At 37.8% G+C, this 11,729-nt stretch overlaps 1 pseudogene; it reads right to left on the reverse strand.

The window, feature by feature from the left end:
• Positions 1–2,058: 2,058 nt before the first annotated feature.
• On the reverse strand, positions 2,059–3,864 carry LOC107304758 (annotated as a pseudogene).
• Positions 3,865–11,729: the final 7,865 nt, after the last annotated feature.

An 11,729-nucleotide genomic window follows, 5' to 3' on the forward strand; every position in this document is an offset into this window, starting at 1 on the left:
ACAACACTCACATATGCTCATACATACACACACATATCAAAACAACGGAATGGGACCAAATCAAAGGATTGGGGGAACAAAATAATTGCTGACATACAGTAAGTTTGGGGATCACGTCCCAAATTGACTCAAACAATAATGTTCCTAGTAATACCTGGATGACAGATAATTTTTAAGCAACGTTCCAAATATGAACTGATAGCACAGAACACCATGAATCCATGACAGTGATCCCAAAAGCATAAAGTCATTACAAAAGTCTTGGTAAAACACACTAAACAAAATAGTGCTAAATAAGCTCAGGCAAACAAGGCATTACAATTTAAATCCCAACTTTTCTCTTCCAAAAACGATTGATTGCCCTAGCCTTAGCTTCATAATACTCCAATTAATCTCTATCATTGCCCTAGCCCTAGCTAGCTAGGGCATGCTCTCTTCCTCGCTACAGCTCATGTTGCAATGCTATATATACCTCTGTCCTGTAATTTGCTTTACGTACGTAATTAGTTTTTTCTACATGATACTTAAAGTTCATATAATTTAGCAGAGGAAATTAATTGTAAAAGCTTGCCACGGCTAATTAAAGGGCATATCTAGAAACTAGTGTTGTGTTAGATTGTGACATGCCTGGTAACTATTATCTTATTATTATTTCCTAATTGAAAAGAAAAACTATGTATGTTAAGACAGGACAATAAATTAATTTGCGACCCACGACAGCACATATTCATTCCTTAGTTTGGTTTGGTTTGGTTTGGTCGAAGCAGACCATATATGACTGCCGGCCCCGATACCCTCCAAATCGAGTCAGTTTTCAACTTTTTATTTTTTTCCCTCAATTTTGAAAAATAAAAAAGGGTCAAATTACACATTACAAAATTCTAAATCTACAATTACCCCCAATATATTGCTAACATACATCATATAATTTCATCTTCACCCCCATTGCCATACTAAATACTTGTTGTTGGAGGGGCATTTTTGTTTTTTTTAATCGATATCCTCTCTAATTAGGACGAAAATAATAAAATAATAGACATAATTAATGTCCTCTAGCAAAACTTGGAGATATCATCTAGCCTTGACATGTTTTTTCCAATGTCTATCAGCAAATTACATGAACTTTCATTAGAAAGAACAAGAGATCCGTCAGTAAACAAACGTACGTACGTCATGGATATAATCTTTAATTCTCCTGTCATAATTAGAGGACCGGCTATCAACATCGATTTTCATAGCCCTTTACTGGTCACAATCTGCAATTAAGCAGCGTTGATAAATACCGTTCAAGCTTATATATATCAATATCATGGGGTTATTGTTTGGCTTTTCCTTTTCTTAATGAAAAACCCATTGGTATATTTGCAAACGGTAAATAGTTTGTGATATAACTTTTATATATATACCAGTTCTTATCGATCTAAATTAAAAGCTAGGAAATAAACTATGTTGAAAAACTCAAAACTAACTCTAAATTTAAGATTGAAAAATCAAAGTTTTGCTTATAAGACAAAAGCCAAAGTAAAAAGATGAGACTCTATGTTCCGCGTGTACATATACCCCTCATGCATCAATCATTTTTCCTATGTGGCACTGTCTAGTGCATTAATATTGCAAGATGTACAATTATTGGTTCACAAGGCATCTAAATAAGTGAAACTGGAATCATTTCGTGCAAAAATATGCATCCACATCGATCGGTGGCAAAATATAGGCAGTATGATCCGGGGTAAACTATCATAGAGTTTCTATCCAGAAACTTCTATCACAGTAAAAGTTCCTCCCACATGTCTATGAAAAAAATCTTTCAATTTTTCTTCGTCTATTTCTTGCACCAAACATCGCTACAAAATCAATCTCTACTATATATATTTTGTGTTTCAAATTTTCATAATTTTTTAAATTCAGCATAAATTCATATGCTCCTACCGTGGCTTATCATTACCGTGCCACCGTGAGCACGCGGTTACCGTGGTTACCGTGGCGATAACCATGGTTTCGACAAGCCTGGTTAGCTTGTCATGCTCGATGTGAGTTTCATGTGCTTGATCTGACTTGCTACGTACCCTGCCACTTCAGTCCTGATTTGATTACTGAATAATTGAATAGATTATCAGAGACAATGTAATGGACCACGACATCTTTTTTCACAACATAGTCAAGCTAAATCATTTTAAACTAGATTTTGTATATCATTATATTATATCTAACCATCAACCTGTGCATATAGATAGAACAAACCCACCACCCACACGATGATCGATAAACATGAACATCACAACTATCTAGGTCAAGATAGGTCAAGCAGTTCATCTTTTGGGAGCCGTGGGATGAGGAGGAGTTTTTCCTTGCGGTGCACCGTCATCCCAAATGTGTCAGTCATATCAATCCCTCCATTTGCAGCCTGATCCACCGGTATCTCCCAGTCAAAATGGTAAACAAGATTCGCTAGCATGATCTCAACTGTGGCGATCGCAAAGTTCATGGCTGGACATATCCTCCTCCCGCTCCCAAATGTAGGAAATGGAAATCATTTCCCTTGTAGTCGAGTGCTGTGCTATTTATAAACCGCTCTGGAATGAACTTTTCTGGATTTTCCCAAAAGCTAGGATCTCTAGATAGAGCCCATGCGTTTATGAAGACACGAGTTCTAGACGGTATCGTGTATCCCAAAACATCACAATCAGCGATAGAGAGGTGGGGCACAAGAAGTGGCGCTGCAAGGTGTAGCCGAAGTGTTTCCTTTATTACTGCCTTTAGGTAGGGCATCCTATGCAGTTGCTCTTCTGTAACTACTTCTTGTCCCCTTGGTACTACGCTCCGAATCTCGACCTGCAGCTTGGTCATTTGTTGAGGATTTTGCATCAACTCAGCCATGGCATATTCAAGCTCTATGTATGATGTGTCTGTGCCACCCTCGAACATGATCTCCAAGATTGCCTTGATGTTGTCTCGAGTGAGACCATATTCATGTTGAATGGAGAGTAGGACATCAATGAAATCGCTCTCTTCATCGTCTTGTTCTAGCAATGACAAGGACTGCTTGTGGGCATGGTCATTAATGAGCTTCTCGAGTAGCTGGTCCCATCTCTTATGGACATCGTGGGCCTTGGCACAAAGTAGCTTATTGATGATAGTCAACCTTGCTAAGCTAGGGAAGTAATCCTCAAGATTGAAGCCACCAAGGAGCAACGAGTTGGCCTCGATTAGTTCCCGAAAGGTCTGGTTGTGACCCTCATCACGGAAGAACTTGCCAGACACCGCGTGGCACACTATATCATTGGTATACCAATTGAGCAACTCAGTGAGATCCACCGCCATGCCTACTGTTGCAGCCTTGTTGATCTTGGCCATTGCTAGCTGCACTTCTTGCTGTCTTGCGCCGGCATAGCAGCGGACCTTCCTGGCGGTCAGGAGGTGTGTGGTGGCGATCTTCTTGACTTGCCGCCAATATTCACCATACGGGGAGAATGCGATGTCTGATGAGCCATAGAAGAGGATGTCGGTGACAGCCGAGTAGGTCCTTGACGCGAACACACTGTCATGCACACGTAGGATGGCCTGAGCTGCACGAGCAGATGACACCACCAGGGTAGGGACGGTGCCAAGGCGGAGAAGCATTATGTCAGGGCCGTACTTGGCGGCAAGGTCACGAAAAGTGATATAAGGAAGAGAGCCAATAAGGTGCACGTGACCGATTACTGGGAGGCTTCCCGGAGGCGAGGGGAGCTTGTCGAACAGTTGATCATCCCTACTCTTAGCCCAACAGAGTTTGAGGAGGAGTAGGAGAAGAGGGCAGAGGAGTGGCAGCAAGAGAGAATAGTAGGAGGCCATACAGTTGTCTTAGGAACTACTGGCCATGCACACTTATGCTCTTGGTGAAGGAGCATCTCAACCATGGCTGGCCTTAAATAGAGAGTAAAGGAGGTGGCTGGTGTGTGTATAGGAAAAAATAAGTTCATCGTACTATAATATTTGTTGTCGTGCCACATCTAGACATTAATAAGAGATTGGTAGCTGGCTGCTAACAATCAAGGATCGCTGTCGTGCACTATATACACTTCACTTAATTGGCACGCTACCTCTCCTAATTCCTCAATTTTTGGACCTCTTTTCACACCATAGTCAAGGCTAAATGTTTTTCAAATAGATTTCCTGCATCATTATTTTGTCAGGGACATTAATTGCCATACTAAATACTTGTTGTTGGAGGGACATCAATTTTTGTTTTTTAATCATCTCTAATTAGGAGGAAAATAATAAAAATAATAGACATAATGTCCTCTAGCAAAATTTAAAGATATCGATCAACTAGCCATGACATGGTTTTCCAATGTTATTCAGCAAATTTTATGGATAAACGTACATACGGTTGACGTCAGTCATGGATATAATCTTCAATATTCTCCTTTTGTCCTAATTGGCGGGCCGGCTATCAACATCGATTTTCATAACTACCCTTTACTGGTCACAGTCTGCAATTAAGCAGTGTTGACAATACCATTCAGGTTACCTATCTTAAAGATACCGACATATCTGCAATTATGGTCATGTTTGGCTTTTTCACTGAAAACTCCCAAATGGTTTATTTAAAAACAAAAAAAATAATTTGTGCTATAACTTTTATATACATGATCTTAGCGATCTAAAAGTAAAGAGTAGAAAATAAACTAAGATGAAGAAAACAAAAATTAACTTTAAATTTAAGGTTAAAAATTAAAATTTGGTTTTCAAGTCAAAGCAAAAGCGAAAAGACGAGGTTACGCATGTACGTATACCCTCATCAATTAATTATCCTAGTGGCACTGTCTATTGCATTAATATTGCAAGATGTACTATTGGTTCACAACACATCTAAATAAGTGAAATTGGAATCATTTCTTGCAAAAATATACATGAGCGGAGCTAGAACAAAATACAGAGGGGTGTCGATCACTCACTTATTTTTAGTGCTTTGAATCGGATTTAGACTATTGTGAGTGCCCAAATTTAGATTGAGAGAGTGCATATATAGTAAAAATAGATAAATTCTACTTAATTTTTTTTAACCGGGTGCCAAGGGACACCATATAGCTCCACCACTGAAAATATGCATCCACATCGGTGGCAGAATATAGGCCGTCCGATCTAGCAGTTGAGACAATTCTATCGCTTTCTGGAGCTCCAGAAAAAACGTGAAGTTGGCCTTGGCTCCATCTTTTTTTTTCTGGAGTAGAGTTTCTGGAACTAGATCTGTTTGGCTGGTTATTTTGGCAGCGGAGCAGTAAAAGTTGGAGCGGAGTAGTCCCAAACAGGCCCTAAGTTCCTCCCACATGCCTACGAAAGAAATCTTTCAAAAAATTTACACCCCTCCGTTCTTTTCATATTTTCCTTTCGATCCTTCTTATTGAAGATTATGTAAATAATTGAGATGTCCATTCATTTTAATGCAGCTTCTCAATTTTTGGGAGGAACATACAGCTTTGCATATAGTTTACGAACAGTGTGTGTCGATATTATATAATAATTATTATTATTATTATTACGCGTATATATATATATATATATATAACTCTATAATTTTTAACGTGAAATTGGAAAAATAGTTGGTACACTTCAAAATAGGGATATAACTTGATTTTCTTAACTACAAACTTTTGGATGATTAAATCACTGAAACCTATAACTGGGACTCCAAACATGATATGCTTGGTACTAATTTAATGTAAAAATAAAAAGTAATATATATATGAAATATTGTAATATATTATACAATTGACCGATTTTCCTTTTCTAGGCCATTGGTCGTGTCACCATGAATCCATCGGTCAATGAATGTTATGTTCACGTCAGATCAATGTGTGATGCGACACGCATGTCTTATGGACATTGTCACACAACTTAAAGGACGTACGCAACCACTTGCCCACGATACGATATGATAATACGATAGCAGACCAGACAACCAGTATTGGGCTACCCTTGAACTGGCACGGCCCAAACAGACCTGACATACTTTTGGATCGTGACATCACCCTCGTATACTGGCACGGCATGACATGATGAGCAAATCGTGTTGGGTTAGCGTAACCTGTTTTGGCACGAAGCACGATAAATCGGGTTGTGCTAGCATGGCACCGGCTAAGTCTCACCTCTTATGTACGATACGTAGAAGTTGTGTAATCTTATCCTCTCGACCTAGGATATTCTCATCCACGCTACGTGTTGTCCTTCTATAAGATCACACGTGTTTTAGAATTTGGGTCCAAACACGTGGATGGGCTAAAATGAAAACATACAGGGCCTAATCAGTGGTGACAGACTCGCACTACACTAGATTAATTGCCGAGTTAATTAAGGACGTCCGCAATTAAGCTGAATCAATCATACACAATTGACAGACAATTAACACAAGACAGCTAATTAATAAAAACTTTGACCGATCTAATGCTTAATTTACCCGTTCTTAGCTAGCTTGCCTATATATGAGTGCATGGAAGCATGCATAAGACAGTTAAAAACAAGCTAGGGTCAGTCAGTGGCTTACTACTAGCTGCTATGCTAGCATGGTTCCATTTATCAGAGAGGGAGTTGAAACCGTTGCGCGGCGATAACACGATTATTGATAATAATCATGACAATTGCCTAAAAATCGTGTGAATTTAAATCTTATTTTTTAAATAAAATCGTTTGGATGGGGAACCGGGCAATTTGGCATGATAATCATGGTAGTTTACAATGGGCTATTTTCATGGAAAACAACACGATAATCACCCGGCATGAAGGTAAAATCACTGCGGTAGGAATGAGTACCACGATAATCTCCACGATTATGTTGCGATAATCATGATAATCGTCGTTTATCACGTGACATGTTGTCTAATTATTTTCTTCAATTAAACTCACCCCAAAATCACGTATGACCTCTTTTGATTGATTCAAGTCCTTTTTTAAAAAAAAATTCTTCACCCCCTAGATTTAGGAATTATATAGCTATCACTAGAATTGTTTTTATTCTACCATCTTTTTTCAAAATTTTTAAATGCACGCAATATTTATCGAGCCCTACCACGAAATACTGAAGCCGAGCCCACACGATACGTGTGTGGTAATTGTAGTTTTGCAAACTCACATATATAAGATAGGGTGATAAAGCTAGCTAGTAGCCATGAAGCTCAAGGAAGCAAATTAAAAACTGCCCAATTAAGCAGCAGTTCTCTTGTGGTACTCCTCCACTTTGCAGGAGCAACAAGGGCTGGGGATGATGGTAACACCGAGCTTCTCAGAAAGCTTCATTGGACGCAACAACCTTTGACATTTGAGCTCAAACTCAGTACAACCCGAGCTTAGCTACTATATATATTAATGATAATATATTAATAAATATAATTATTCTCTAGTTAATCATAATAAGAACAGAGTAAGATAAACATATGGTACTAGCTAGCATATTCTAATTAATTGTACTACATATTGATACTGATATATATTTATCTATTAATTAGTTTACCAATTAGCAACATTAAAAAGCAACAAAGGTTTTACCTAGTTGATAGCTAGTTAGAAAATCGAGCTCAGGTCAGGGAAAGTTTTGAAGCTTGTGCCAAGCTCGAAATACTCATAATACTCGAGCTTTTTTTTTACATCCTAATTACTCAATGTTCTATCTCTATGCTCGCAGTGGTTATTGTCGAAAGACGTTTATGGTTTTCTCCTGTAAGAGTTTACATATTACAAAATATTGTGTTCTTTTACCCTATTTATGCTAGTAATTAAGTAATATTAGAGCTTTAAAATTTCAATCGTCCTAACAAATTATAGTTTCATGTCTGGTTTTCTCCGCGCATCTACCATTTACGAAGAGTTCATCAATAGTTTAGTTTGTTTGATGTATATAGGAAGTGTACCAGATCCATAGTGGTTAATATCGATTGGCTCGGTCATGTGTTTTTTTTTCATAAGAATGATTAGTTAGTGCATATCTTGACGACCTAGCTAATAAATTAACCGGATCGTTTCAATACATGTGCGCATATGCTGTCTAATATATACCTAATGTGGACTAAAAGTTGATCATGTTAAGTTATGATCTAAATTTCTAGTAGAAGGGTCGACTTCGATGGAGCAAAGCGAAACGGGAGCGGAGCCCTCTCGGTACGGACTCTATTGATTCTAGGGTTAATCGAAAGTATGACTGAAATAAGTAGACAAATAGCCTGGTACTGATAGCATCATCTTTGTCCCTGGCATTCCAATTATTTGGTTCACACCAACTTTATGCTCCACCCACCGAAGAAACTATTGAGTTTGTTACCAGAAATGTATATAATAGTAATAAAGTACTCCAATATCAAGCAAATAACATCCGCCGGCCACGGTAAGTCCTATGTTCCGCCGGTCATGATAATCGCATCGGCTAGATTGGAACTGTCACGGTTTGGTCCGATCTTTTAATTTAGTTGTGCAATTGCTAGTTATCGTATCATGTTTCAGCTTGAGTTACTCATGTATCTTGAGTTGATCTGGCTGACCACTTTGAGTAATTTACGTCGATTTGATATTTGCCGTTTGACATATTCAATCTCGTATTGTCTCAATTCAGTCCAATCTATTAGATTGTATCTATCAAATAGTTTATACCATATTGACGTATATTGCTCATTATTTTATCGGAGTACCAGCCGATAAGTTATCAATCATCAGCTCATCGGCTTGATAAGGATCTAGATCTGTTTAGTATCTATCCTGACATTGTTAAACGTAATCTTGAATTGTCTCGGTTTGATCTTATCTTCTATGATTATTCCTTGTAATCCAAGCTAGATATTTTATAGATCATAGACATTTGCAGTAATTTATAGCCGATGATCTTTGTCGATATACATGTTCATTATATTTACATAGGACCGTCCCTAAGGCAGGTCCATCGGGGCGACCGCCCTGAGCCCCAGGGAGATAGGCCCCCAGCCCATATGTGTGTGTCTATATATAATCAATTAAAACATAATCATATTTGGCCCAATTAACAAATATGACCCAGTACGATCCTTCTGGCCGCAAAACGTGAATCGTCGTCGCCTCGGCCTCGTCGGTCATTCTAACGTGTGATGTTCCCCAGGCAATTATTCTATTCATTCTCTGTTCATTTCTTCCCAAGACGAGCGCCGATGACGCCGCCTCTTCGCTTGAAGTGCCATGCCGATATGATTAATGGAGGGAGATCATTCAATTTTATCGATCTCCAGCAACTTGTCTGCAGTTTGCAACGGGTCTACTCCAAATCAGCTCCCTGTTAGTTGCTCGTTGCATCCATGGTATGCAGACATGCAGATGCAGTATACTCTCCTCTGTCCTCTCTGATTTCTTTCTTTAATTTACTGTTGAATCCTTAAATACCAATCCATGCCTGGGCTCAGCGCCTCAGCCCTAGCCCATGACTTGCAGTGTTAGTTCCTTCAAATTCGTTTTCCCCTCTGCTAAAGTTTTCATTCAGTTTCAGCCATTCAGATTAGCTGATCTGCGATTGTCTGTAGTCTTCGGTGATTCGGTCAGCTGCTCCACTGCTACAATTTTTTGGCTACAAGCCTATAATATATTGCATGTGTAAAACTATGTGATTTCTGTTATTTTGCAAATGTTTTAAATACTACATGATATATTTTCAGGTGTTTTTTTTCAGAGAACAGATCAGTTTGAGGACTAAGGTATTCATGTTTCAATAGCACAGTTTTAGATAATTAGATTTTGATCAATTTGCACATCAAAGGTACTACTGTTGGCCTGTTGCTTCTAAAATGCCATCTAGGATTAGGAAGTATTCATCTGGAAGTGAAAAAAAAAAAGGAAACGTGTAGATGAGTTTATACAAATACCGTTAGGCATTTGGATTGTCAATTATGACTTATAAATTTTGTATATATATAATCGATACTGTTAAATTGGATTCAACGGTATAATGGAAATATTTTTGTTTGTTTGTGAGGGCCTCCATCTTTGTTTTACCCCTAGGCCCCCTAAATGTGAGGACCGGCCCTGTATTTACATCAATAAAGTAATCGATTATTTTGCTGTATTATTTTTTACACCAGTCGGCTTGATCTACTTAGATCGGTAATTATTTTGTGTTTCATCGACTTATGAGAATTACATGCAAGTTGGTTTTAGCCTATCGTAGCGAATGTTTCATTGTTTATTTAACCATTCAAGTATTTGTATCGGATTCTTAGCTGATCCAAGAGTTCAACAGCCGATCGTTAACCCTATGGGCTAGATGCAGCAACATCAACATCTGATCGACTGGATTTTTTGTTACCTATTGGCTTGATGGCTGATCGGCTTGTTTTATTCTTCATCTTGTCAGTTGTAGAATCAAACTGACTGGTATGCCCGCGTATTCTGAGAATTTAGATCCTGTGCACTGAAGCGTTCTGAGAAACGACTCTTAGGTATTTGTGTGTGACACGTCATCGGATCACATTTTTACCGTCAACAAATATGTGGAACCGACAGAAGGTATATCTAATTGTGTTTTATTGGAGACCGCTATAGAAGCACGTGGGTGTAATGCTTTGTCTGTGGTAGTTTTGTGTGGAAAACTAATATTGAGATTATTTGTTAGGATATGTACAATTTTTTAGTACGATCAACATATCATCTAGCATATAGATGGACAGGCGCACGCGCTGGCGTGGACAGACGGAGCGTGGTGCGCACGGCGCACGTACATGTTGGGCCGTCATTGTACAACGGTTGTACGAAAAGCATAGTATGTATAGCATCGCTATTTGTTATGTTTAAACGTTTTGTCTTCACTAATCCACATATTAGATGCCTACTTAATTAATTAGCTAGAAGACATCGACACATACGATGCATGATCCACATATTGTTACCATGGCATGCTTGTATTTTGTAGTTTTGTGTGGAAAATTAATATTAAGATTATACTAGTTCATTTATAACGTGGGAATTAATTTTAATGTGAGGATGTGCTTGTTTATGCGTTGTGTTTAAACGTTTTTTCTTCACTAATCCACCAAATAGATGCCTATTTAATTACCTAGAAGACATGGACACACATGATGCATGGTCCACACATATTGTCACCATTTGTTGCAATGTCGCTATTGGTTCATAAGACATGTGTAAAGAATGCGTGATGGTAACATAATTTATGGTCCATCTAGCTATTTCTAGATTAATGAATAGTTACCGATTGTTTCATTCTTGAATTAACATGTTTTTAGCTAAACAATAGTTTATATCTCTTGATTCAAATAAATATTAACCAAGTTAACCCGCGTATTTCTTGTGTCACACTTTGCAGCCAAATTAAGTTTTATACTTATGATACTCCATCTGGTAAAACAAATAGTCGTTTTAGATACAACTAGTTACATAAGTATAATATTAATTACAAAATCCTCTTACCACGACAAACTTGAGTATGTTTTAAAGGAAAAAATTATAAAATCCCCAAATATGACTATTAGTTGAGATTTCCCCTATAAGTTTATTTGTTGCAAACACCCTCGATCTCTTTGTAATTCACTTGAACATATGGTTAACCATTAAAAAAGGTTTCTATTTATGTGAAGTTTATACACTGAAAATTTTATACACAAAAAGTTTATTTGTTTGATTCAAATTTAAATTTAAAGGTACTGTGCAGAAATTTTATATACACAGGCTTTTTGATTTTACTACCGTATATTCTAATGTTTTCTACCTATAAAAGTATTTTTTTATGT

This window comes from Oryza brachyantha, chromosome 8 (genome assembly GCF_000231095.2).
Source record: "Oryza brachyantha chromosome 8, ObraRS2, whole genome shotgun sequence".
Lineage (NCBI taxonomy): Eukaryota > Viridiplantae > Streptophyta > Magnoliopsida > Poales > Poaceae > Oryza > Oryza brachyantha.